Source organism: Vombatus ursinus, unplaced genomic scaffold, assembly GCF_900497805.2.
Source record: "Vombatus ursinus unplaced genomic scaffold, bare-nosed wombat genome assembly UNPS02014810.1, whole genome shotgun sequence".
Taxonomy (NCBI): Eukaryota; Metazoa; Chordata; class Mammalia; order Diprotodontia; family Vombatidae; genus Vombatus; species Vombatus ursinus.
The window spans coordinates 32,303,515-32,329,429 of NW_020954588.1; the positions used below are offsets into that span (position 1 = coordinate 32,303,515).

General features: G+C 39.5%; 1 pseudogene; it reads left to right on the forward strand.

The window, feature by feature from the left end:
• The window catches only part of LOC114052975, a 71,627-nt pseudogene extending 46,656 nt beyond the window's left edge, over nt 1-24,971 (forward strand).
• The last annotated feature ends 944 nt before the right edge of the window (nt 24,972-25,915 follow it).

A 25,915-nucleotide genomic window follows, 5' to 3' on the forward strand; every position in this document is an offset into this window, starting at 1 on the left:
AGCAAGCTGTTAACTTGCTTTTCATGATTTTCTTGCATCACTCTCATTTCTCTTCCCAGTTTTTCCTCTACTTCTCTTACTTGCTTCTCAAACTCCTTTTTGAGCTCTTCCAAGGCCTGGGACTGATTCATATTTTTCTTGGAAGTTTTGGATGTAGGCGCTTTGACTTTGTTTTCTTCTTCTGGTTGAATGTTTTCATCTTCTTTGTCACCAAAGTAAGATAATATAGTCTGACTCTTTTTGCGCTGCTTGCTCATGTTAAGGTAAGAATCTGTTTCCAATGTGGAGAATGTACTGTCCCAAGCTTCAGGGGTTTGTACAGCTGTTTTCAGATATGCTCCTAGGGACCTGAAAAGTGTCAGTTCTTCCAAGGTGCTATGATAAGGGGTGAGGTGTTTCCTCTCCACCACCACAACAAGCTCCACCAGGCCAGCCCTCCTCCTGGCCCCAGGACCGCCCCTCAGAACTGTTACTCAGATCCGAGCATGGGCAAAGCAAGAGATTCCTGCCTAAGCAAAGAGATCCTTGATCAGCCACTTGATTCCCCCTCAGTCTGTGGGCAGGAAGCTCAGGACACAGCTGCTGCCCCAAGGGCATGCTCTGGACTTGTGGCTGAGACCTAGCTTCTTCTTCTCTCACCACAGTCACAGACTTTTTCCACTGACCTTCTAAGTTGTCTTTGGCATTCATGGGTTGAGAAGTCTGGAAACCACCACAGTTGCCCACGATTCAGTCCTCTGAGGCCTGCTCCAGGGTCACTGTGGCCCGTGCGCCTATGCCAAACTGCGCTCCTCTCCCTGCCTGGCGCGATATACCTTTGTGATCAGCCATGCAGGTTGTCTTGGGCTGGAAATTTGTTTTACTCTGTTTTTTTGTGGGTTCTGCTGCTTTAGAATTTGTTTAGAGCCATTTTTTATAGGTATTTGGAGGGGTTTGGGGGAGAGCTCTAGCAAGTCACTGCTTTCCCTCCACCATCTTGGCTCCGCTCCCCCAGATGCCTCTTTTTATTTGAATCAAATGGCTCCTGGGAAAACTTAAAGTGAATTCACTGAGCACTACACTTCAATTTTTCAAATAAAATTTTCATTTTTTCATAGAGGTTGGCTACTTTCTTAAGTGAATTTCTCAATATCTGAATACAATTAGAGAGTTTCCTTTTCTGTCACAAGAACCATAGAATAATTATGCTTAAGATTTTAACATAATCTATGTAATATTTAAGAAAATTGAGATGTCTGAATTTTTAAAAGAATAGATATTTACCTACTTCAGTCAAAGGAATGTGAAAACATATATTAGACAATTAAAAACTATTTCATATTACACTTATGACAAGTTATATAGTGAAATTTGGGAAGATGAGATTTGTTTCGGACATCTTCACTTCCAGTAGAAATATTCAGGTAATTACTAAAAGCATGGCAAAGGCTTGTTTTGTTGTGGATTTACTCAGTTTAAAAGCTGTTTTCATCTTCATCAATTAATTGTTTACTGAGCACCCACCATGTACCAGGCACATGTTAGGCTCTTGAGATGCAAAGAGCAAACAAAACAAATGCCTTTTCTCAAGAGCTTCTACTCTAATGGCAGAGACAACGTGTGCAGCATTAGGGTGAAACAAGATAGAAAGGAAATAAAATCAAGGTTGTTTTGGAAGGGCAGACAGTGATGGCTGAGGGAATCAGGAAAAGATTCACGTAGAAGGTGATGCTTGAGTTGAATTTGAAAGGAAACCAGGGAACCTAAAAGGTGGGAATGAGAAAATGGTGCGTTCCAGGAAAGGGGGATAGCTAATGAAATGCATGGAAATAGAAGGTGTTATATGTGAGAAGTAGCAAGAAGACCAGATTGACTGAACTCTAGAGTACATAGAAGGGAGTAATGTGTGACAAGGCTGGGAAGGTAAGTTGGGCCAGGTGTATAGAAAATACAGTCAGAAAATGCTTATTACTCTGATATTCCATGAAATTCATGCTCTCATCAAGGTGAATATTTTCTCTAATGATTCTGAATTCTTCCCACTGATGCTTACTCATCTCGTGTGACTCGTTTACCATAAATTCACCACATGGTGATACCAAACATAGTGCAGGTTTTCCTTTCGTTGTCTTGAGGTGGCATGGATACTAAAGGACAATGTGAGAATCTTTACTCTATTTCCATTATATGATTGCTCATTTGTAATGTGTTTCAGTCTGCTCAGACCCATCTTGGACTTCTCCATTGCTATTTGTGTGATCCTCAATTTCAATTCTACAGAGACTGTAGTGTTACATGATTCACAGCCAAAAGCATTGCCAGAAGAATATCAATGTTAAAGCAGTATCTTTTTGTTTCAAGACAATCTTGGGATTCATCAAAATTATTTTAGTTAGTTGAGATTATGAGTACATGGAAATGAACCATAAATTTAAAAAAATTTAAGTAAGTTTAATTAATGTCCTTAATTTTAAAACATATTTTATTTTATTACATATATGCCAGTTACATTTTTAAAAATTTTAATATTTATTAAAATTTTTTGAGTTCCAAATTCTCTCCTCCTTCCCATCCTTCCTTTAATGCCCTTTGTTTTTTTTTATTGTGTTTATGCTTTTTAACTTTGTCGAAATTTTCTCCTGTGTCACTTCCATTCCTCTTCCCAGAAAGCCATCTCATGGATAATGAAGTTTTTTTTCAAAGAATAAAGTAAAATTGCTTAATACATTGAAAAAATCTGCAACATATGTCACGTTCCTTGCCTGTGACTACAGCCTTCCTCTGAAAATGGGGTAGGGGAAGGCATCCCTTCACATTTCTTCTTTGAGGCCCCATTTTTTCTGCATAACTTTACAACATTCATCTTTAACTGTTTGTAGTTGTTGTTTTTTTCCCATTTACATTGCTGCAATCATTGCATATATCACCTTCCTGGTTTTTCCTTCGCTTCATAGCAGTTCCTTTAAGAATTTCCATCTTTCTCTGTATTCATCATATTTGATATTTTGTAGAGTTTAGTAATATTCCATTACATTTATGAACTATTTATTTACTCTTTTTCAATTGATGGGCATCTATTTTGTTTCCAGTTTTTACTACAACAAAACTTTTATTTTTGTACCAAACTGGCCAGAAATATCCATTTCTGATGAGTTCTCCTTTAAAAAAAATGATCTTTTCTTTTATCACTTTGCTTTCATATACACATATACATGTATGTATACATACATATATACATACATATGTGTATGTATATATACATATATACATACATGTGTGTGTATATATACATATATACACGCATGTGTGTGTATGTATACACACACATGTATGTATATGTGTGTGTGTATATATATGAATATATATGTGTGTGTGTGTGTGTATGTATATCTCCTCTTACCTTGTAATGGTCAATCCAAATGAAAGAAGGGGGAAAGAAGTTCAACAAAACTAACCAACACATCAACCAGGTCTAACAGGATGGGCAATACTCCAAACTCATCATTGCCAACTTCTATAGAGAAAGTAGAGAAATGTAATTTCTGATTTCTTCATGGCCAAGTGTGCTCATGACAATTCCATAGCACTCTTGTTGTTGTTGTTGTTGGAGTTGTCAACTTCAACAAACACTTATTAAGCATCAGTCATGTAAGCAATACTGTTGTAGGTTCTGGCAGAGATACAAAGATCAAATGAATAATGATTTTTGCCCTCAGGGAATTTATAATCTAGGACAGAATTGCAGCACTTGCAAAAAAAATAGCAATAATACAAAATGATCCATGTTACCAAAGTAAAAGAGCTACAAACCAAGCAGATAACAGGGAGAGAAACATTCTCATTGACTTGGGACATCCTAGTAGGCTCCAAGAAGGAAACAGAATTTGATCTAGGCTTTAAAAGATGGCTGGATTTCAAAAGACAGGCATGGTAGAGCCTGGCATTCCAAGTATAGGTTATAGAAGAAAGACTGTAGGACATATTCAAAGAGAGGCTGGCAGACCACATGTGAACATGCTGTAGTGGGGATTCCTTTGTGTGGGGATTTGATTATTGCCACTGAGATCTTTTCTAACTCTTAATTCTGTGATTCTGTGAAATACACTATCAAGGTGGAAGAAGGCTGGTCAAAGGTGAATAGCTGTTGGGAGTACACAGCTTGGTACAATTACTAACTATACCCCTGGCAACATCAACAGCATTAGAAGTTGTTTCCCTAGAAACTAGACCCAGGTATGTAAGTCAGAATTGGAACCAGAGAACTGGGAGTTTATTGGAGTAGTCAGGGAGGCAACATGGAGACCATCATTATAAAAGCAAATAGAGAACAGTGATACGAATGGGAGTTACTTCCATTGTGTGTGTGCATATAAATAGCTCGGGAGTTTAGCAGTGTTGTGGGAAAAATCATTCAGGAAAAGTGAATCTGTGTATGTGGGAAAAGATCTAACATTATAGAATGCTTCAACATTTCAGGGTTCCTTCTGTAGCTGATTCTTTAGATGAATGTTTACTGGATTCAATTACTTGTGTCATTTCAATTAAAGAACTTTTGAAGGAGATATAGAAGATTTTGGGGTACAAGCACTTTCCTGGTCAAACTATACCATTCTGTATAGTATGTTGTGATATTTACCTTGAGTTTTTTATATTAATCCATAAAATTGATGACGTGAGGCATCACAATCCCGATATTCCGGTAAGCAATAATAAAATTGACATATCCTAGATATACACAAATATGCTCCAATTGCATTCACATGTCAATTTCATAGCCACAGTCATAAAAAAAGTGAATGCTTGAGCTATGGAGGCACCTTGAGAATCATCTAGTCCAAGCTATTACTTCAAAAGTGGCACCTGAAGTGCTAAGTGACTTGTCTAAGGTCACCTGGCTAGTTAATGACAGGTGAGTAAGGAATCATCTAGGTCTTCTGATTCCCAGTAGAATGGTATTTCTATTATATCATATATGCTGTTTCTCCCTTGAGATTGAGAAAATTTTGATTGTACAATTGCATTTGCAGGCAGCATTTTAATATGCTTGACAAGGGTATTTTGTGAGAGTAATAAAAAGTTTTGAGGTTGTAGAAAAGCTAAATCTTTTGAGACAGAAAGAGCTATTTAATATGGCATGAATTTATGACCAAAGACAAGTTGTATCCCCCAAGTAGAATGTAAATTCCCCAAGAATAGGCTCTTTTAATTTTGTTTTTGCATTCTTAGTACCTTGCATATAGTTGGACTTAATAAGTATTTGTTGGATTCTATGGGATTGGAAAGAATTTCAACCACTGGGTCCTAGCTCTGGGCTGAGTTAACAAGTGAGTTTTGTTCTTCAACTTTATGGAGGAGAAATATGACCTTTGAGTTTTCTTAGAATTAATGAGTAGCAAAGCCCTAAAGTGAAATGAGTCTCTGCTTCTTTAATTTCAATTTTTAAAAGTGCACTTATATTGGATTTGAATAATATAGTGAGTCTTTGGGAATAAATGTCCACCTAAGGGTGTTATCTCTCCAGTATAACATTTTCATGCTAATAATAGAAAAAATGAATAAAAATATTTAAAGAAGGAGTCATATGCTATGAAAAATGATTTCTTGGGACTTGTGGGAAAGTTAATTACTATTATTGGCTCCAGTGTGATACTAATCAGTCAGGTAAATGTATGGCCAAGTAAATGACCATTAGGCAAAAGTATTACTTTAAAAATGATATTGTTAAAGTTTCCCTGAAGATATTATTTGTTGTTATTTGGTACTTTTGGGCTCTGCCTTGTCAATTGATCAGTGTGAGTGTAAAATGGTGCTAGTTGCTTATTTGAATTTTTTTTTTAATTCAGTGTGGCAGCAGAAAAAAAAGACATTTGTGTGAGAAATGGTAAAAAAATAGTTTTTAAGAGAAAAGTTCTTAGTAGATACACAGACAATTCTGAGATGACCCAAGAGAAAGCACCCCCTCAGAGGAAAAGGACTCACTGTAGACAAAGATAGGTGATATGTCTTGTTTCTCAACAGCTAATTCAGATGATTGTTTATAGCATTTTGAGGTTGATAGCTGAGAAATTCCGATTATTAGAACTTTTTGGTAACTATTGGATAATTGCACATTTTTTCTTTTCTCAACCTAAGAAAGAATGAAAAGGACCTGATTTGAGGCATTAGGAGCCAGACATCAGTAACCAGATCAAGATTCAGTGACTGAAACTTGCTACAGAAAAGAGATCAGAGAAACCAAGAGAAGCTGATCCCAGAAGCCAAGCCTTCAGAAGAAAAAATATGAAACACTATTTGGAGGAAGTCTCCATTATTTCAAAGAGCTGATTGGGAGAAAGGAGAATTGTCTGCTATGGGTAAAGGACTGGAGGAAAGACTGCTTTGCTCTCTAGTTATCTACAACACAAAAGAGGGGATACTCCTCAAAGATTTTACCGATTTTGCCCTTTATTTCCTTCTATATCTCAAGAAGAGAAAGCCCTTCAAAGATTATAGAGAGCACCATCTGAGTAGTTTTGCAGATCTTAGGATAAAAGGGAACTACTTTTCACTTGACAGATTGTCACAATGCCTTAGTACCTAGCCAAAGGAATAGACCAAAGCAACTTTGCATATCCCAGGCTGAAGGCTTTTGATGAGCTAGAAAAGCTTAATCCTACTTCAGAGTAAAAGTAGCACAGAAGCAGCTTTGTTCAGCAAAAGACCAGGGGGTTCAGAAGATGAGAGATCTTACTCAGCAGGTGATGAGTGATGAAGACTGTTTCCTAAAGAGACCACCAATATTGAGACATCTCCTGTACTCCAGAGTCATAGTTTTTTTTTTTTGTTTTGTTTTTTAGGACATGGTTTTCCCTATTTGCTACGTGTTTGTAAATTTATGCCCATTCACCACCACCCCCCAATAGATGCTATGTACATTGGTGGGAGAAGATGACGCAGATTTATGGGTGTATAATTGTTTTTACTTTTCTTTAATAAATGCTATGATATGATTATTCTTGCTTTTGTCTTTTCTTTTAGAACATGTTTGAAGTTTAAGAGTTAACAGTATGATTGTGACTAATTTGTGTAAATCAGAAGTACACTGGTAGGGGCTCAAAACTACATTGGTAAGGTCTCAAACCTATAATTGTGAATTTCCCCCACATCAAGAGTTAAGACCCTTAGGACCTGAGAATTGAATTGAAGTAGTATGGGACTTGACACCCCTCCCCTACTAGCCCCTCGAGAATTGTCAGTATAAATGCAGACTGAGGTGAGCCAGCCCAGACAGAGAGAGAGAAGGGAGTATGGGTGCCATATGGTGCTGGGGGGTGGGGTGGGCACTGTACCTGATACATAGCCATTGAAGGACGTTGCTCCTTGCTCATGTAAATGTTTTTTTAGAGAATCATTACAGTGACTTTAACCTATGGATGGGCCTGACATCAGTGAAATGCTAAATAGGCATCTCATGCTTTAATATAAAGAAACTAAATGGAGATCTGACTGAGTTATTCCATCATGAGCTTTACAACCTTTTCTTGCTCTTGACATTTTAGAAAAAATGAAGAAATACAATCTGATTTCTTAAAGGTCCATAATTTTTCCCCTGCTATTTGACCCTTACTCATTTGCCTCTTGCATGATTCTAAACTTCACTTCTTTGAAGATAGTGGTGTTTCATGGCTCAGTACCATACACTGTCATCAGGAGAATATTGGTGTTAAAATGAAGTTTTTATTTTCTTTCAGTTAGCAACTTGGGGTCATTAAAATATTCCAAAGGCAATCTAGTCCCCCCTTCTCCCTCCAGTTCAGTTTTGGGCCCAACTCATTGTTCATGCTCAATGTCTGTCCCAGAGATAGCCTCATGGACCAACTCTATAGATTCTCCATTCAACTACTTATCAACATCTGGCCAATAGGTATTCTTTATCTACCTGGTTTTACCTATATGGAGAGTTAGGCTGAATTTTTTTAGTGGTCTCATTTAGGAGCCTCTGTAGTACTCTGGGGACTTCTGCAACCACCATAATATCATCCACAAAAGGGAGGAATCTGTAGGATTTCACCAACCCTCTCTAATTTGGACTTAGATTTTATAATAATAATGTCTTTCTCTCATCTCATTCTAAATGCAAGTAGGAAAGATGCTACCGCTGAGATTTTTCATCTCTCCCTTTTTCATAGGATCATAGTCATAGATCCTGAAATAATATGCAGTAAGAAGATACTCTAGAGTACTTATGGGTTTTTTTATTTCTTCTTTATCACATATCCAAAGATGTAGTAGGTGGTTTCAGAGAATATATATGTATATGTAAACTATTTCTTGATAGATTCTTAATTTACAATGCTACGGCCCTGGTTCTCCCATTTACATATTCTGTTTCTTTTGGATGAACTGTGTGTGTGTATATATACACACACACACACATATATACACATATGTATATATGTAAATACATGTGTGTGCACATACACACACACATATACATACATATATGTGTGTATATATGTGTGTGTGTGTGTATACACTTCTGTTGTGGTTCACTTCAGTTCACTCAATTCCCTCTACCATTTGCTGTTCTAATCCCCTTCACTCCCTCACTTCTAGAGTCAAGTTAGAATCACAGCTTCATGCTGTAAAGCCTCTGGGATGCGTATGGGTAAACAGGTCAAAAAACATTTACCATGGGTCAGGCACTCTGCTCAGCACTGAGGATGTGAGCTCAATTTGCCTTCTTGTGCCAGGATAATTCATTCATTTTGCTCATTACCCAGATTCTACGTATTTAGGTATAGGCAGTGGGATTCTATTGTTGCATTATTGGATTTTTGTCTCCTTTGAACTTACGAGTGTGACGAATGCTTTTCCTTCAACATTGCAGCCACACTGTGTGGCATATATTGTAGTGGATACATAGAGGCAGTGAGTTCCCTCCAGCTTCCTTTTCCATTGAAATCCCTTTTGATCCTATTTTCAGAACTTCAGGTGTCTGGGCTGGTCCTGACTCATACCAGTTCTCAGGGAGTTGAAGTTTAATATTGGAACAAAATGAGCCACCTGTTATTCAGCACTTGACCAAAAAGACATTTACTTAACCATAGCAGAAGAAAGATATTCAGGAAGAGTAGGAATGGAGGGTACCTTAAGTTAATTCAGTTGAGTGAAACTTCCTTGCCTGAGTTACCCCTTAGGATCCACTAGCTAAGTATCCACCTAAACTTAGACAGTCTACTGACTTATCTGCCCTCTATCCCACCTCCCCAACACCCCCCTTCCTAAACCCTACCCCACCCCGTTCACTTAGTAGGCACGATGATTTATTTAGTGACAGTTACTGGTATTGCAGAAATAGTGCCCAGGGGGAAATAACCTCTATAAATACATTCTGGATCTCCTCATAGTTGCTTTGTAGTCAGGCAATGAGGAAGCGACACCTAAGATTGAGCCTTTAGACCCCCGAGCCAAACAAAGCTCAAGGAATGTCTCAATTTTTCTTAAAGAAAAATGAATCGAACTTGCATGGTTGGTGGGGGGAGGGGAGTGGGGGAAGAGAACAATTCCTCTTTGTTCAGTGAAGTTTGGATTCAGTCAAAGGACCCACTTGAGGACCCAGAGGGCCATATGTGGCCTTGAGGCCGAAGGTTCCCCATCCGTGGTTAGGCTACTGCTTCTACTACACCAGGCAAATCTATATTTTTCCAGTCTATCCTTATTTTAAGCCGTGGCTCTAAAATTCAAACCCCATTTTCAGGCACCATTTATTTAATCAAATCTGCCCTTCCCTTCTGAATTCATTGTGTTCAACAAGCAGCCATGATGAATGACTCCATCCATGCCCTTAATGGCTTCAATTTCTTGCCCAAATCTTAGTAACCTTTAGCAATGCTTTGTATGTTTCTAGGCAATATTATCTGAGCTCATGGGAATCTCCAGAAATGGTTAGCTATCATTAGTTTTGTTAAGTCTTGATATAGTCTCTGCTACATCTTGGATACCTGCCCCAGGAAGAGAGTCTACCTCTGCATTGCTGTTTATTGCTTGACAGATAGCTGCCCAATGTTCCTCATTGGGAAAATGCCAATCATCACTAGTGGTCTCTTCTTCCTTCGCCCCTGGAAACATCTGGGGGTCTAAAACATTGTTCTTTATCCCCTCTTCCTGGGGGATAGCTTCGTATTTCTTCTGTAGGCCCAAGTTTTCATTGTTCCTTTTTGCCCTCTAGGTCCTCTCTGTGGTATTCTTCCATCATCCAACTTCCTAACACTAGTCAGGATTACACTTTCCCTTTCCGGATCCTTCCTTCAGAAAAAGGCAGCTAGGTGGCACAGCAGAGTGCTGGCCCTGAAGTCAAGAATATCTGAGTTCCAAATCAACCTAAAATGCCTGTTCGCCTTCTGTGAATGTCGCAAGTCACTTAACCTCTAGCTCTGTTTCCCCAATTGTAAAATGAGGATCACAGCACCTAGCTCCCAGGGTTGTTGTAAGGATCAAATGATGTCACATTCGTCACAGTGCCTGGCACAGAGTAGGTACTTGATAAAAGCTTGTTCCCTTCTCTCTTCAATATTTTCACACTGGGACCTATTTTCTTTTTTTAAGAAACGTTATTCTCCTTGATAACATTAAAAGTGGGGAAATACCCTCCCCTGTAGATAGGATAGTAGCCAGAACTTTGGATATACACAGCAGTCACTTGGCTGTGGAAAAATTCATGCTATATAGGTTGTCTTGAAATTGATCCAATTCATCACACTTGCTGAAAGTAAGGTCACCGGTCCCTATAGTTCATGCTAGTAACCCTTTCACAAAACTCCTTGTGAGAAGGACTTCAATTCTGGGTTTGTTCTTGTCATCTCATTTGCACCCTGATGGCCACACCCAACATCTTTTCCCTTCTCTCAGTAGGTCTTTCCCTGTCTTACCAACTTCTTTTTTTAACTATGACTTAACAGCTTATTCTTCTTGAGCCTTTCTCTTATATTTCTTCTCCTTCTCTTTCCCTTCCCACAGCTCTAAGTCTAAGACTTCTCTTCCCTCTCTTTATGCCTTTCACCTTCTCCTTCTGTTTGAGTCCCTATCACCTTCCCCCTCAAATCAGGCACCTCCTTCTACTTCCTCTTTGTGATCACATTCATCTCTTCCCCAAACAGTTAGTGACTTCCCATTGTCCATCTAATGATGTATTACCTCACTGACGTTCAAGCTGAAGGCCTTTTGCAATGTCTCCAATGTACTTGGCCAGGCTTTCTTCATGCTATTGCCTTTCATATATTCTATATTTCACCAAGTTAGACTATTGTTCATTCTCTAGTTCTGTCCATCAGTGAGTTATCTACGTTCTTTTGATAAAATTGCACCCTCCCATTGCCGAGAATAGGCTTTGTCCCAGCTCCATGTATTGAAGCCACTAAACCTCTCTAAGAGCAATCTCAAGAAGCATTCCTTAACCTTTTCCTCCTTTACAATCTCAACTAAAAGTAACCTCTTGCTCCTCAAATATATTATAATATTGTACCTGAATCTCTCCTTCACGTTTATTTCACATTCTCTTATATCAGTTGTTGGTGTACTTGTCCTCTCTCCCAAGATTATAAGTCTCTGCTTGAGAGCAGGGACTTTAACACGTTTATCTTTGATTTCATAGCATCTGGCATAGCCCCTTGTATATAGGATCACAGACTCCAAAACCATCTAGTCCAACCCTTCATTTTAAAAGATAATGAAACTGACACCCAGAGATTGTTAAATGACTTGCCCTATCAGAACAATATTTCCCCTGCTACCTTACTAAGGTACCCAGAATTTCCACCATTATCCTTTGGATGAAGCCTAGCATCCAGAGAGACCTTTTCTTTTTACCTGAGTTACCCATTAATCCTTTAATGCCCATTATGATTGTAACATAGTATAGTTGATCAAATCACCTCTTTATCTTCTTGAGGAACAGAAACCTGAGCCTAAGGGAATGAGGCTTAGGACAAGTATATTTTGGTGAATGAAGTCCTGGTACTGGGAGCACTATCAGGGAGATCAAGTCTGGGTGGGCATCATGGTGTGTTTATGTATATATGGGGTGGTGGTAATAGTGGGAATGAGGGGGACACCTATAGGCATCAGGGAGTGGGGACACCTGGAAAGCCCTGCTAAAGTAGAGTATAAATATAAGAATGCCACCAACAGAGCGCCCCCAAGATCATTCTTTCTCTATGTTCCAATTTTGCCCAAGGCAGTCTGTAGGAATTTTCTGTGTATAAGTGTGATTGAAAGACCCACTGCAGGGCAAACATTCCTATCCACTCTGTGATCACTGGAATGAAATAAGTGGCTGTTCCTTCTTTTGCTGACCTAGAAATATCTTTCCTTTCTTGCCCGGAATACATAATCACAAGGGGGAGAAACCCTACTTTAAATCAACTAAATGCAATTTACTTATGACAAATGAGCCTGAATTTGATGCACATGTACTTAAGTGCAAATTCTCCAAAACATGCTATTCAGAAATTTTCTGTGATGCCCATCTAATAAGAGAAAACATAAAGGGGTTTGGGACACAGAAAATCCATCTCAATGCAGGGCAGCAAACTGGAGAATCTGAGCCCTCTTTCCCAGCCTTGATATTCAAACTTCTGACATCTCACAGTCTAGCTCTCATATTTATTTTGACAAAATACTCAAGTGCTGAAGGGAGAAGAGTATTTATCAACTGCATATTAATGATATTAATGCCACTAAGTAAACATATGTAGGCCTGCCGTTATTAAAGAAAACCTAAAGAGACAGGTACAAAAGAACAAAGTAATCTTCTTTCTGAGCGATGTTTTGGTCCTCATACAGAAAGAGGCCATGGAATGTTCATCTAAATACTGAGCTCCCCAGGGAGCAAAACAGAGACCCTGCAGGGGGACAGAGAGGCTTAAATGATAGAGCTAGGAAAAATTGCCTAGGGATAATGCTTCATAAAGGAAAGGAAAGCATCTCTGGAACTCCAAGTTGTGGCTACAAATTGGCCAGGATGATTTTCAAGTAGCAGTGAGGAGATCAGCCATCTAGGGCACTAAAGCTCAGAGACATCAAGTGACTTGCCCGTGGTTACTGAGATAGTTAGTATCAGAGGTGAGGTTAGTTCCTAGGACTTTCTGACACCAAGTCCAGCAGTACCCACCATACTATACTATACTATACTATACTATACTATACTATACTATACTATACTATACTATACTATACTATACTGTACTATACTGTACTATGCTATGCTATGCTATGCTATGCTATGCTATATGGTACTATACTATACTATATATATATGTACATATAATATGCCTTTACTGTATAAAGACACTTAAAATTCTCCCCTAAATTCCCATTTTTCCACTTTAAAAATATCACGTGTACCTCCCAAGTTCCCTATGGGCCTTGAACTTTGATATGCAAATTGGCCAGCTCAGGAGGCCAGCAAAATCAGGGTTTAAGTATCCCACTCTCAGAAGGACACTTTGGAGGACATCACCTCTCCCCAGGAACATGCCACTCCCACAGGAACAAGCCTTCCCAGCTAAAGGACCCATATCTCTGTGCTCCCCAATGCAGCACCACCCTCATGTGAGTTTTACTCTATAATAGTACATATATGTCTGAGCTGTGTGTTGGGTCCCCTTCTCTTCTTCTTCTCCCTCATCCCACTCTTCCTTATCACTTGCCAATAAAATTTGAGCATTGAACTGGTCCCCATTTTTATGACATCCAAACTCATTAAGGGGTTTGTTTTTCCCAATGTTACTGGATGGTCAATGGGCCTTTCTTTCAACATAAACTGAGTCCCCAGACAAAAGTTTTGACACCCGCACCTACTGGGGGGGGGTGGGCCTTGGGCAGTATGAGGCCAGGATTAGAAAGTAAGGGGCAACAAGGGAACTTATGAGCTCCCAAGAGGGATTGCCTTATGTGAAAGGACTGTCACGAAAAAGCCACCATAGAGACAACTGAGATTTAAAGATTAATTAAAGATATTGGAGCTAGTACAAAGAATTGAGTAGGTAGAAAAATCACAACAATCTACCGAAGCCAACCAAATTAAATCAGGAGATTCTTAAATGCTTGGTAACTTGAATGAGAAGTTTGACATAAAAGACAGAGAACAATATCTTAGAAAACATGATTCCTGATTAAGAAACTGAAGAGGCCAAAAGCCTGTAGACTCCACAGTGGCAAGGCTTTCATAATAAAGTCTTTCTTTCTTTGCTCATCTAGGTACATTCCTTCTTTTTTTTTTTTAATATCTGTATTCCTTCTTATGGCTATCTATTATGGCGTATCTTATGGCCTTCTATTCCCCAGGCTCTTTCTTTATACATTTCTGGATTACTGTGCTGCCACTAACTGCCATGTTTCCCTTCATTCATGATCTCTCATTTTATCCTGGCTCGCTGTCTTTGAGATGGGAAATAGAAGCTTGGGTCATGAATAATGGGCCAGCTAGAGTAGGGGAAAAAATCAATATTCATGACAGTTTTGAAAGTGATAAACTGTTACATTAACCTCCATGAAATGCATATAGAGATTCCATAATCATGCATTACTTATCGATCTTGAATCATTTTGAGTTTTGCAATGTTTTTTGCATAAGATGTGAATCCCTATTTCATTAAAAATCAGCTTAAGAGAAATGTCCTGATTCCTTCATTTGGATATGTTGGATACTGCTCAGATGAAGCAGGCCATCCCATACACTTAGACATCTTTTTTTATTATCCATAGTTTGTCATTATGTCAGTTTTCTGTGGTAGCTTGGAGAGCTAATGTTGTCTTTAGCTACATTATGAGAAGAGTAATATCCTGTTCTACAGGGAGGTTATGACCTCACTGAACTTCACCTTGATCATACCATATATGCTTTCAGTTTGGGATGCCACCTCTTTTTTAGGAAGGTCATTGATAAGTGAAAGTGTATACAGAAAAGGACAACTAGTATAGTGAAGTGCACTGAGTTCCTGAAAAATAAGATTGAATGAACTATGGGTGTTTAGCCTGGAGAAGAGAAGACCTGGGTAGGAGTCAGGGAGGAAGTTGATTTGTTGTTGTTCAGTTTTTTGTATTTTTTTAGTATGTCAGACTTTTCATGACCCCAATCGGGGTTTTCTTGGCAAAGATACTGTAGTGATTTGCCATTTCCTTCTCCAGCTCATTTTACAGATGAGGAAATGGAAGTAAATATGGTTAAGTGACTTGCATAGGGTCACATAACTCTTAAGTGTCTGAGGTCAGATTTGAATTCAGGAAGATGAATCTTCCTGACTTCAGGCTTGGCACTCTATCTACTATACCACCTAGCTGCCCTAGGAAGCTGATCATTGATAGACAATCATGGAAAATAGGGATGAGATTTGTTCTACCTAGCCCCAGAGGGCAGAACTGAAAAGCACTGGTAGGAAGCTACAGAAAAGCAGATCTGACTTTGATGTAACCCAATACCCCCCATAGATTAGAACTGATGGCTGGAGAAGGAAATGGCCAACCACCCCAGTATCTCTGCCAAGAAAACCCCAAATGGGGTCATGAAGAGTCAGACATGACTGGAATGATGGAACAACAACAATGACAATGGTAGAATACGCTGCCGTGGGAGGGAGTGGATTGATCCTCTCCCAAGGTCTCCAAGCAAAGGTTGGATGACTGTGTTGGGCAAGTGGTAGAGGGTGTTCTTGGTTAAATATAGTTGAACTAGATGGCTTCTGAGGTCCCTTTCAACTCTGGGACCCTGGGGTTCTGTTCCCACACTTAGTCACTTAGTCAACAAGTATTTATTAAGTGTTTGCTATGTTCCAGGTACTATGTGATGGGGAAACAAAGAAAGGTAAAAGGAGTTCCTGAAACCAAGGAGTTCACATTCCAGTGAGAGACAGCATGTGTGTAAATGTCCATACAACATATATACAGAGTAGGTGGAAGATCATCTCAGAAGGAAAACAATAGTAGGGCTAGTGGGGAGACCAATTTGATCTCATTTTAAAGATGAGGAAACTGAGGCAAATGAGGTTAAGGGACTTGCTCAGGGACATAGCTAGTAAGGGTCTGAGGCCAGCTTCGAACTCAGGGAGATAAGTCTTCCTGGTTCCCAGCCCAGTGCTCTATCCGTTGTACCCCCTAGCTACAAGAACAACAATTTCAGAGGGAAGACAGGTATTTGTAGGAGTAAACTTTGCTCCAAGTCTTGAAGGAAGCCAGAGAATCCAGAGCATTCCAGGCATGAGGACAACCTAGAGAAAAGACATGGAGATGGGAGATGGGCTGCTGTGTTTGAGGAACTGCAAGTGGGCCAATGTGGCTAGCTTGTGGTATGTTAACAGAAGATTAAAGTATAGAAAGACTGCAAAGTAGGCAAGGGACAGGTTGAGAAAGGCTTTAAAAGCTAAGAGAGAGAGGGGCAGCTAGGTGGCACAGTGGATAGAGCACCGGCCCTAGATTCAGGAGGACCTGGGTTCAAATCCAGCCTCAGACACATAACACTTACTAGCTGTGTGACCCTGGGCAAGTCACTTAACCTCCATTGCCCAACCCCCCCCCCCCCAGAAAAAAGCTAACAGAGGATTTCACATCTGATCCTGGAAGTAAAAGGGAGCCACTGGAAACTATCAGCTAGGGGAGATGACATGACCATATCTGAGCTTTAGGAAGATCACACTGGGTTTTAAGCAGGAGAGGAGCTATTGCTGTCATGTTATTTCTTTTCCCAATGAGAGACATATTCTTAGGGAAGTTCTCTCTTAACTTAAATGAATATCATGTAACTCACAGACAAATAAAAGAACTATATAAGCTGGTACCACTTGTAAAGAAGACTTTAGGCTCTCTTTGTAAAAAAGTGTGTTGACATTCCTTCCAAAATCAGTCCTATTTCAAACATGACAATAAAGTAATTTTTTTTTTAGATTTTGAAATATAAAAAGCAATCACAAGTCAGCCAGCAGCCAAGTAGAATGAATTTTGGTTGCAAGGGGGAGGAAGGCAAGAGGCTTTAAATAAATGAGGAGAAAAAAAAAAATCTTTGCTGGAAATGTCATCCTAGAAAGGCTGTTGATCATACCCATCTTCTGGTTGATGACTTCCTATGAAATATGTATTAATCTCTTCAAGCCCAGCCATACATCCAGCCTCATGGCATATTTATTTTCCTGGGATGGGCCATTCCATTTTAATTTCTGTGGCAGTTTTATTGAGGCTTCTTGGGTCTGTCTTGGAAATGATTCCACTCTCTATTGCTCAGATCATTGCATGATACAATTCAATCTATTTTGCCAGAGGATTTAAAATGCTGGGACAGTTTTCAATTACAATCCAGAAGGTAAGACGTGGGCTTAGGGTGTCATGCTCACTGCAGGTGGAAAGCTGACTAATCCACAGCAACTGCCCAAAGCATTTATATTCAGTTTATACATGAATAAAAGTCTTTGAGGTTACACTCACTTGGACCAGAGATCAAAGAGTTGGTTGTCCTTCCACCTCACTGAAAAAAATGAGCAACAACTAGGCTTTGGAACCATTCAGCTCTGTGTGTCTAGATAATCAGTCCTGTTAAGAATCTGCCCAAAGTCACATAGATATCATGTGTCAGAGGTTGGATCTGAGCCCAGGTCTTCCTGACTTTGAGGCTAGCTCTCTAGCCACTGTCTGTTGCTACTGCTCCTTAGGAGGCACAGATCCGTTGCTTATCATCATCATCATCGTCATCATCACCATAATAACATTATATAATACAATAGTATCAATAATAATAATAATAATAATGTGAGAATCTGATGAGATCATCCATGTAAAGTGCTTTGTAAATGTTAAGTACTATACAAATGTTAGATATTAGCTAGTATTTAATTTCATTTCATTTGATCCTCTCAATAACCCTTTGAAGTAAATGCTGTCATTAGGCCCTTTTACAGATGAGGAAACTGAGGGTAAGTGACTTGCCCAGATGTTCTGTACTCTGTGCTTTAGGTTTCCCAACCTCCCAACAGAGGGAGTATAGATTTATTGGCTGGTCTCTAATTGAGTGTGCCTCTGGTTTTCCTACGTGCCAGAGGAGGCGATTGGGGTCCATTTTCTGAATTTTGCTCCTCTTTGTTGCTATGGCTCTGGAGTTAGGAAGACAAAGAGTGATCAATCTGATGGCAGCAGACCCAGGTTCGATTTAGTTCAGTTGCATCCAACAAACATTTATTAAGGGCCTACTATGTGCTGGCCACTGTGATAAGTGACTTACTCTCTTACGACCTTAGACAACTCACTTCATTTCTCTGGACCTCTGTTTCCTCATCTACAAAAGGAAAGGTTGGTCTTGATAGCCTGTGAAGTCTCTAATATAGATGCCCCTGTGATCTGTATTCAAATCCCATCACCGCCATTGATTTCTATGTAACATCGGACAAGCGGCTCCCCTTCCTAGGATAAATCACTCCCAGGTCCCTCATCTGTTAAAGGGGCGGGCGCACTATTTATTATCTCCCTTCCACTTCACAAGGCTGTGGAATTGTTGGGAGGCTGAGATGATGTCAATGATACAAATACATTTAGCAAACTGTAAATTCATAGCCGGGAGCTCATTTAGGGCCATGTGATTCTCATTTGCTTTTCTGAATGTCAGCAATAAGGACCAAGATGTGTCTTTGTCTAAATGGGCTGTTTTTGGTTCCATTTCCTTCAGTGGGTCCATCTATTGCTCTTCTATCCTTACAGTAATAAAGCTAGCTGGCATTCATAGAGCGTTGTAACGTTTGGCAAGTGTTTTTTGCAGACATCACTACGTTAGAGTGCTACAACAACTTTGTGAAGGAGGCCCTACCAGCATGATTATCTTTACAAATGGAGAACCCAAGGTGCAAGAAATTAAAACAACTTGACCACAGCCATACAACTAATTCCAAAGGTGGTGTTTGAGCCTAGGTCTATCCAAGTACAACATACTACTCACTATGCCCACTTCCTTTCACCTTGTTTTATGCTGCACCTAGCATCTCTTCACATGTTTGATTGCATCCAATGGATCTATCACAGAATTACCCATTGAGCACATGCTCCTCCATGGAGTTATTATAAAGAGCATGTACATAAAGGTGAAAGGGAGACCATGGACTCAGTTAACAAGTCTTGTTACTGAGTAAAATCTTTGACTATACATTGGAGTCTTGAATTATGGAATAGTGGTGTTAATCTTTGCACTTTTTTCCTTCTAAGCACACATAATTCAAATTGAAGAGGCAACATTGCCTGAAGATTAGAGAGCCAGCCTTGGAATCAGGAAAACCAGAGTTCAAATCTTCCTTCTTACCATCACTGGCTCTGTGACAATGGATAAATCACTTAACTTATCCATATCCCAGGCTACTCTCAAAGTCTTGAAGTCCCAGAGGTGCTCATCTTTATCAGAAGAAGGACTTTCTGTAGCAAGAGTTTCTTAGAGATAAAATCATAGGTCTGGACCCCCCAAAAAAGAGAAGAAAAGGAAATTGATAATCATTCAAACTGTGCTGTGATAGTAGCTAAGGCTTGAAAGAAATCAGACTAAAACTATGAAAAGTCATACTTTGAAGGGGAAGAACATTAGAGGAAAGTAAAATTATGACCAACTGTATTAGTTCTGTATTTTTTTTTGGCAATGGCATTATTAAGGGAGATGGGGAAGGGGGCCACTAATGAAAAACTTGGCAGGCTTTTACCTTTTTTATGGGTCAGAGGAATTATTTTCCTCCTAGGCTAATCATCATTTTCTCTTTGTTATTGTTCCACATTCACTGAGTTCTTTAAAATATTTCCAAGATTTCAAAGCTGAGAGGAACTTTAGAGGTCATTTAGTTTGCCTCCCTTCTTTTTATAGTTGTACTGCCTTAAACTGAGGCTCATGGAAGGAAGTGATTTGCTTAAAGCCACAAGGGTTGCTACACAGTAGTGAAAGCCATAGAATTGGAGATCTGCAGCCAGACTGGAGCATAGAGCTGTCGAACCAATGTCTTCATTTTACAAGGGAGTAAGCTGAGATCTGGAGAGATTAAGGGACGCAAATTCACAAAGGTATTAAATAATTGGCAGGGCTGGGGTTTCAACGTGATTCCAAATCTAGAGGGCAAATCCTAAGCCCAATATGATACACTAAAGGATGCTGAGCCTTGCTCCCTCTTTCTTCTCTTCTTCCTCTCTTCCCCTCTGTCTCTCCCTGCCCCATCTCCTTCTTCTCTTGCACTTTATCTTTATCCCTCCTCCTCTTTTTTTAGAGAACATTTTAAATACATATCATCGAACCAAATGCTCACTTTCTAAGATACATGAAACAAAAAGTTTATAAAACAGAGATTTAGCAAAGGAGATCAAAACAATGTGGAAATAGGATGAATGGATAAATGAAAATGCATTTATTAAACACTCACTGTGTTCTAAGCACTGTGGCAAGAACTGGAGATACAAGAAGGAAACTGTTAGATAGTTCTCACTCTCAAAAAAGCTCATTCTCTAATTGAGGTAGACAACACATAGAAAAATAGTCAGCTTCAGGTCAGATGGAAAAGCTTGGAAGTCTTAAAGGGGCAGCATTAGGGAGGATCACAAGGACCAGTTGTCTTTAGGTTATCACAGGAGGTCAGATGCCAATGCTGGAGGTCTATAAATAGATAAGACACGCATCATCCCTGTCATTCTGTAGGCTACTAGAGTTGTTCTGTGGATGCTTTCATTGAGCCTACATCTGATGAGTTTATGTCCTAAGTGGTTATTTATCTGTGCAATTGGGAATAGAAAATTACCTCTAAGAATAATAGCAGGATAGAGACCTCTACAAGAACCATTTCTACTTGAACTCTAATCAAAAATGATGAGAATACAATAATAATAGTTCACATTTGTATAGTGCTTTAGCTTTACCAAAAGTATAATAAACCTTTAAGGAAAGTGCTATAAGTAAATATTATTCCCATTTTTAATATGAGAAAACTATGAGCCAGGTAAGTACAGTAATTGGTCCATAACTGGTAATTCAGTTTAGTCCAATGTAATATAACTAGCGTATATGAATCACCCATTCTATTGAAGGCAATGTATTAGACTTGGGAGCTACAAAAAAAAAAATGAAAAGCATCTCTGTCCTTAGCAAGCTAATGTTCTTCCTGGAGAGGAAGGGGATAAGTGTAAAAGAGGATTTGAATCCACGTAACCTTCCATCCATTACTTATTACAGTCATCTATCCTCCCCAAAGCGATTTCAACAAACTTCATGTTAAATGTATTTCTCAATTTAGATAGTTGTTGGAGACTGTTTTTCCTTGTTAATCATCACTGACTTCATTCCCAGTAAGTCTTGCTGAAGAGAGATATGTTGTGTCGACACTGAAAAACTCCGATTTTGACCTCTGCCTTCTTTCCACCTTCTTGAGCGGCTAAGTGTGGACTGCATTTTATTTGCCCAGGAGGGTTATGTGAAAAAAATCAAAGTAGTAGAACACCCTCCAGCTGCTTTGTAAGTGTTGTTTTTGTCCTGACTCCAATCCAGCTTTTCAAATAACTACAAAAGGAGATTTATTCAAACTTCTATATTAAACCAAGAAACAAGTACATTATCCTTCAGTATTTGAATGCTGTGGATAAGTTCACTTAGCTTGGTAGTGTCCTTTCCAGGGATGTACACATTGATAATGAGGTTGATGCACATATTGCCAAAGCTAGTTCAGTGTTTGGGAGACTCCGAAGGAAAATGTGGCAGACAAGAGGTATTAGACTGACTAACAGACTGAAGGTCCACAGAGCCATTGTGCTGACCCCATTGGTGCGTGCTTGTGAAACCTGGACAGTCTATCAGTGCCATGCCAGGAAACTGAATCGCTTCCATTGGAATTGTCTTAGAAAGATTCTGAAGATCACCTGGCAGGAAGAGATACCAGACACTGAGGTCCTTTCTTGAACTAAACTGCCAAGCATTCAAACTCTACTTCAGAAAGCGCAACTCAGATGGGCTGGCCATGTTGTTTGAATGCAAAATGTATGCTTGCCAAAAAGACTATTTTATGGAGAACTCACACAGGGCAAGCATTCACATGGGGACCAGAAGAAGAAATACAAGGACACTCTCAAGGTCTCTCTTAAGAACTTTGGAATTGATTGCGTGGCATGGGAAACACTGGCACATGATCGCTCAGCATGGCGTGCCCACATCAGAGAAGGTGCTGTGCTCTATGAGCAAAGCAGAACTGAAGTAGCTCAGAAGAAACATGAGAAGGGGCAGTGAGATGGTATAGTAGATAGAGTACTGGCCCTGGAGTCAGGAGAACCTGAGTTCAAATCTGGCCTCAGACACATAACACTTAATAGCTGTGTGAATCTGGGCAAGCCACTTAACCCCAATTGGCTCACCAAAAAAATAAAAATTAAATAAAAAAAAGAAACATGAGATACACAAATTTAGAGAATCCACCCCAAATGTTAATAGGGACTATTTGTACCGAACCTTGGTGGAACATTCTGAGCTCATATTGGTCTGATCAGCCGCAGTCAGACACACTGTAACTTAGCTCTAGCATAGTGATGACATTTTCATCCTCTTCAAGAAAGCACAACCGCCACCACAAAAGGAAAGGTCATATAATTGGTGCCCTTGGCACACAGAGAATAGGGCAGGTAAAGCTACATCCTCTCTTAACACACTGCCACCAGCTGACTGCACGCAGGAAATCATTGGCTTTGCAGTTAGTTTTCCAAAACATCCATGCCCCGTATTATCTAGTCCACAGAATTTTATGACACCTTCCCCAATATACCAGGATGAAAAAATGAATGACAAGGTCAATATTCAGTGATTTCTGTGTTCCAGGCACTGTGCTAAACATAAAGGATACAGCAGCATGCAAAGGTAATTGACATTTTATCCAAATCTGGGGTGGTGTTGTATGCTGCTGCATATATATAGCTGATGCCTATTTGGCTGACAGATTACTGGGCATGATGCTGCATACGTGAAGGAAGATCTCAAACCTGATTGTCTAGGAGAATGCTCAGCATGACACCATATACCTGCATGCAAGGCATTGATATTTGCTGACTCCAACCAGTCTTCAGAGAGAAACACATAGAGACAGAACAATTAATATACACGCATAATCTTATAGAAGAAAGTCAGTCCCTGCCTTCAAGGAGTTTACATTCCAAAAGGGGAGCTAGAGGTGAAGAGTGAGCTAGGGGATGAGATGATAGGAGTGAAGTCACTTATCTTAGGGTTATAACTGGAAAGTGCTTAGGGAACCAGAGATCAAGCTAGATAAGGTGAAAACTCACCCAGCAGAACCTAGGGTGGCTGCAAGGGCAGGAGTCTGAGTTGTGGTGGGAGGGAAATGCAGTTTGATTACAGGTGGTGTGGCTTGGAGAAGACCAAGACATACATATTCATTCATTCGTTCTTTCAAAAAACACAGAGTGCCAGCATATCCAAGGCACTGATAAATACACCCACGAGCTACCACCACAGGAGAGAGACAGGAGAAACAATCACAAAAGAGTTCAGGCTTTCAATGCACTTGAGTTTTCTTGCAATGGCTTTACACAAGAAAGTTGAAGAAATTTTATGAATGTAACTATTGGGACTTTTCCATCTTTATTAATGTTCTTAGTGATTGGCATCCTAGCTCTTTTTGCAGAGGCAGAATGATACATGAGCACTAGAGTGCTGACTTGGATTCAGGAAAATGTAGGCTGGACAAGTCATTTAACCTCTATATGCCTAAAGCAATTTTATAGGACTTATCAAAGTTATAGACAGGATGTAATCTATATTGCTGGAGGAAGTTCACCAAGCTCAGAAAAACTACAGATCCTGCACATATATTTTCTTTTAAATTTGTTCTGGGTTCAGCAGGGTCCTTAGAGAAAGCAGGGTACGTAGAACCCTCTCCCCCCAACATGGATCTCAATTTCTCATTACCACAAGAGAAAATCTAGATTACCTTGATGATACACATATACAAAGTTTGGTGAAGTAACAGAAGGAAGGGATGTAATCAAGAAAATTAATGAGAATTGTTGACAAAGACTTTGCATCTTATCAAGATATTGGGATAAAGCATACAGTGATTTTAGATAATCCATTTGATGAACTAGTTGGCCAACCAATTCCTGATGGATCACCACAACCAACCAAGGAGCAACTTGATAGTGTAGCAGATAAAGAAATCAATGATTTCAAAGAGAGATCAGCTGAATAAATTGAGTAATGGTCAAGAAGAGGGCAAAACTCAAGCTATTCTTTTAGAAATGATGGGAGATTTACCTGATGCAGTTACCGAACCTCCAGAAAATGTCCCATTTGTGTTCAAATTGAATCCAGTGATCACAGATGAAGATCTGGAAATAGTATTCTCAAGACTTGGGCCCATAAAAAGCTGTGATGTCATTTGTGACTGGTAGACAGAAGAGTCCCTTTGTTGTGCCTTTATTGAATTTGAAAGGGAAGAAAACCTTGAAAAAAGCTTTTTCAAAATGGATAATGTGCTTGTAGATGACAAAATGACACATACATTTTAACAGCCTGTTGCAAAAGTTAAATGGAGAGGAAAAGGTGGGAAATATACCAAGAATGAATTCAAGGAATATGAAAAGGACCAGGAAAAATCTTCTAAATTTGCTCTCAAAAATAAAGTAAAACACAAACAGGATACAAAATATGACTTTGTGCTGGGTGAAGGGACAGAAGGCTTTAAATTAGGTCATTCACACACAAGTAAAAAACAACAAGAAAACTCGTCACTGCTCTGAAGAGGATTATACAAAAGTAAACAGTTCTGAGGATTCCAACTGGTAGTGGCGTCAGAGGAGATATGAAGAAGAGTGTTGTGAAAAAGGAAAGACCTCAAAGTCACAGTTGTGGCCATAGCTGCAGTAGATCTCAGGATGAAGATGTCCACTATAGTAACAGTAAGGCTAAACACTGAACAGAACTCTGTGAAAAGAAGAAAGATAAAAGCAAAAGTCAAAGGAACATCTAAGTACAGATGAAGGAAGATACATCAGAAATGATTTCCAGATTTTCTCTAGTGCAACATCCTACTAATTATGGACTTGTACAGACCAGAAGCAAATCAGTCAGACACTATTCTTACCTTTTACTTGCTTAAATCTTTCACTAGAAGTACATAGACATTTTCAATTAATGCAAAGAAAACAAGACAATAAAAGCGTCGTGAAAAATTTTTAAAATTTAAAACAAAACAAAACAAAAAACAACCGATGAATAAATTAATATCTCGTCTCTGGACCTCAGACTTCTCATTTGTGATGTGAATGTATTGAACTGGAATGGTTAGGAAGGTCTCTTCCAACTATAACACTGTGATCCTTTGATCCAAGTCTAGCTAGTGCTCTCTTGACTACCCAAAGTCTAGACTTGGGGTGGGGAACCTGTGGTGTCGAGGTCACATGTGTGACCTTCGAGGTCCTTGGGTGAGGCCTTTTGACTGAGTCCAAGTTTTACAGAACAAATCCTTTTAGTAAGGGGATTTGTTCTGTGAAGTTTGGATTCAGTCAAAAGGCCACACTTGAGGACCTAGAGGGCTGTATATGGCCTCGAGGCCGCAGGTTCCCCACCCCTGGACCCTAGATCAAATACTTGTTAACTGACTAGCAAGCTGGAAACCCCTAGCTGTATATACATGGAAGCCCATTAAGTTACCATAGCATTCAATATGTTTCAAGATAGGAATGGAGGAGGTGAAGCAGCTGAATGCAAATTGGCCCATGGAGGGTGCAAAGCCAGGCCAAGGCTGTGGCCTCCCAGGGAGGCAACCTTTCAAGCCTTCTAGTGCTACTGGCATCACTATCCCTGTGCACCTGCGGTGCTCCTCTTTCACTGTTCATCAGAATTCTCCTCCTTTGTACCTCCTTGACAAAAGCTAGATGAAGCAGGCATATATGTAGGAGGCATTTCTGGGAC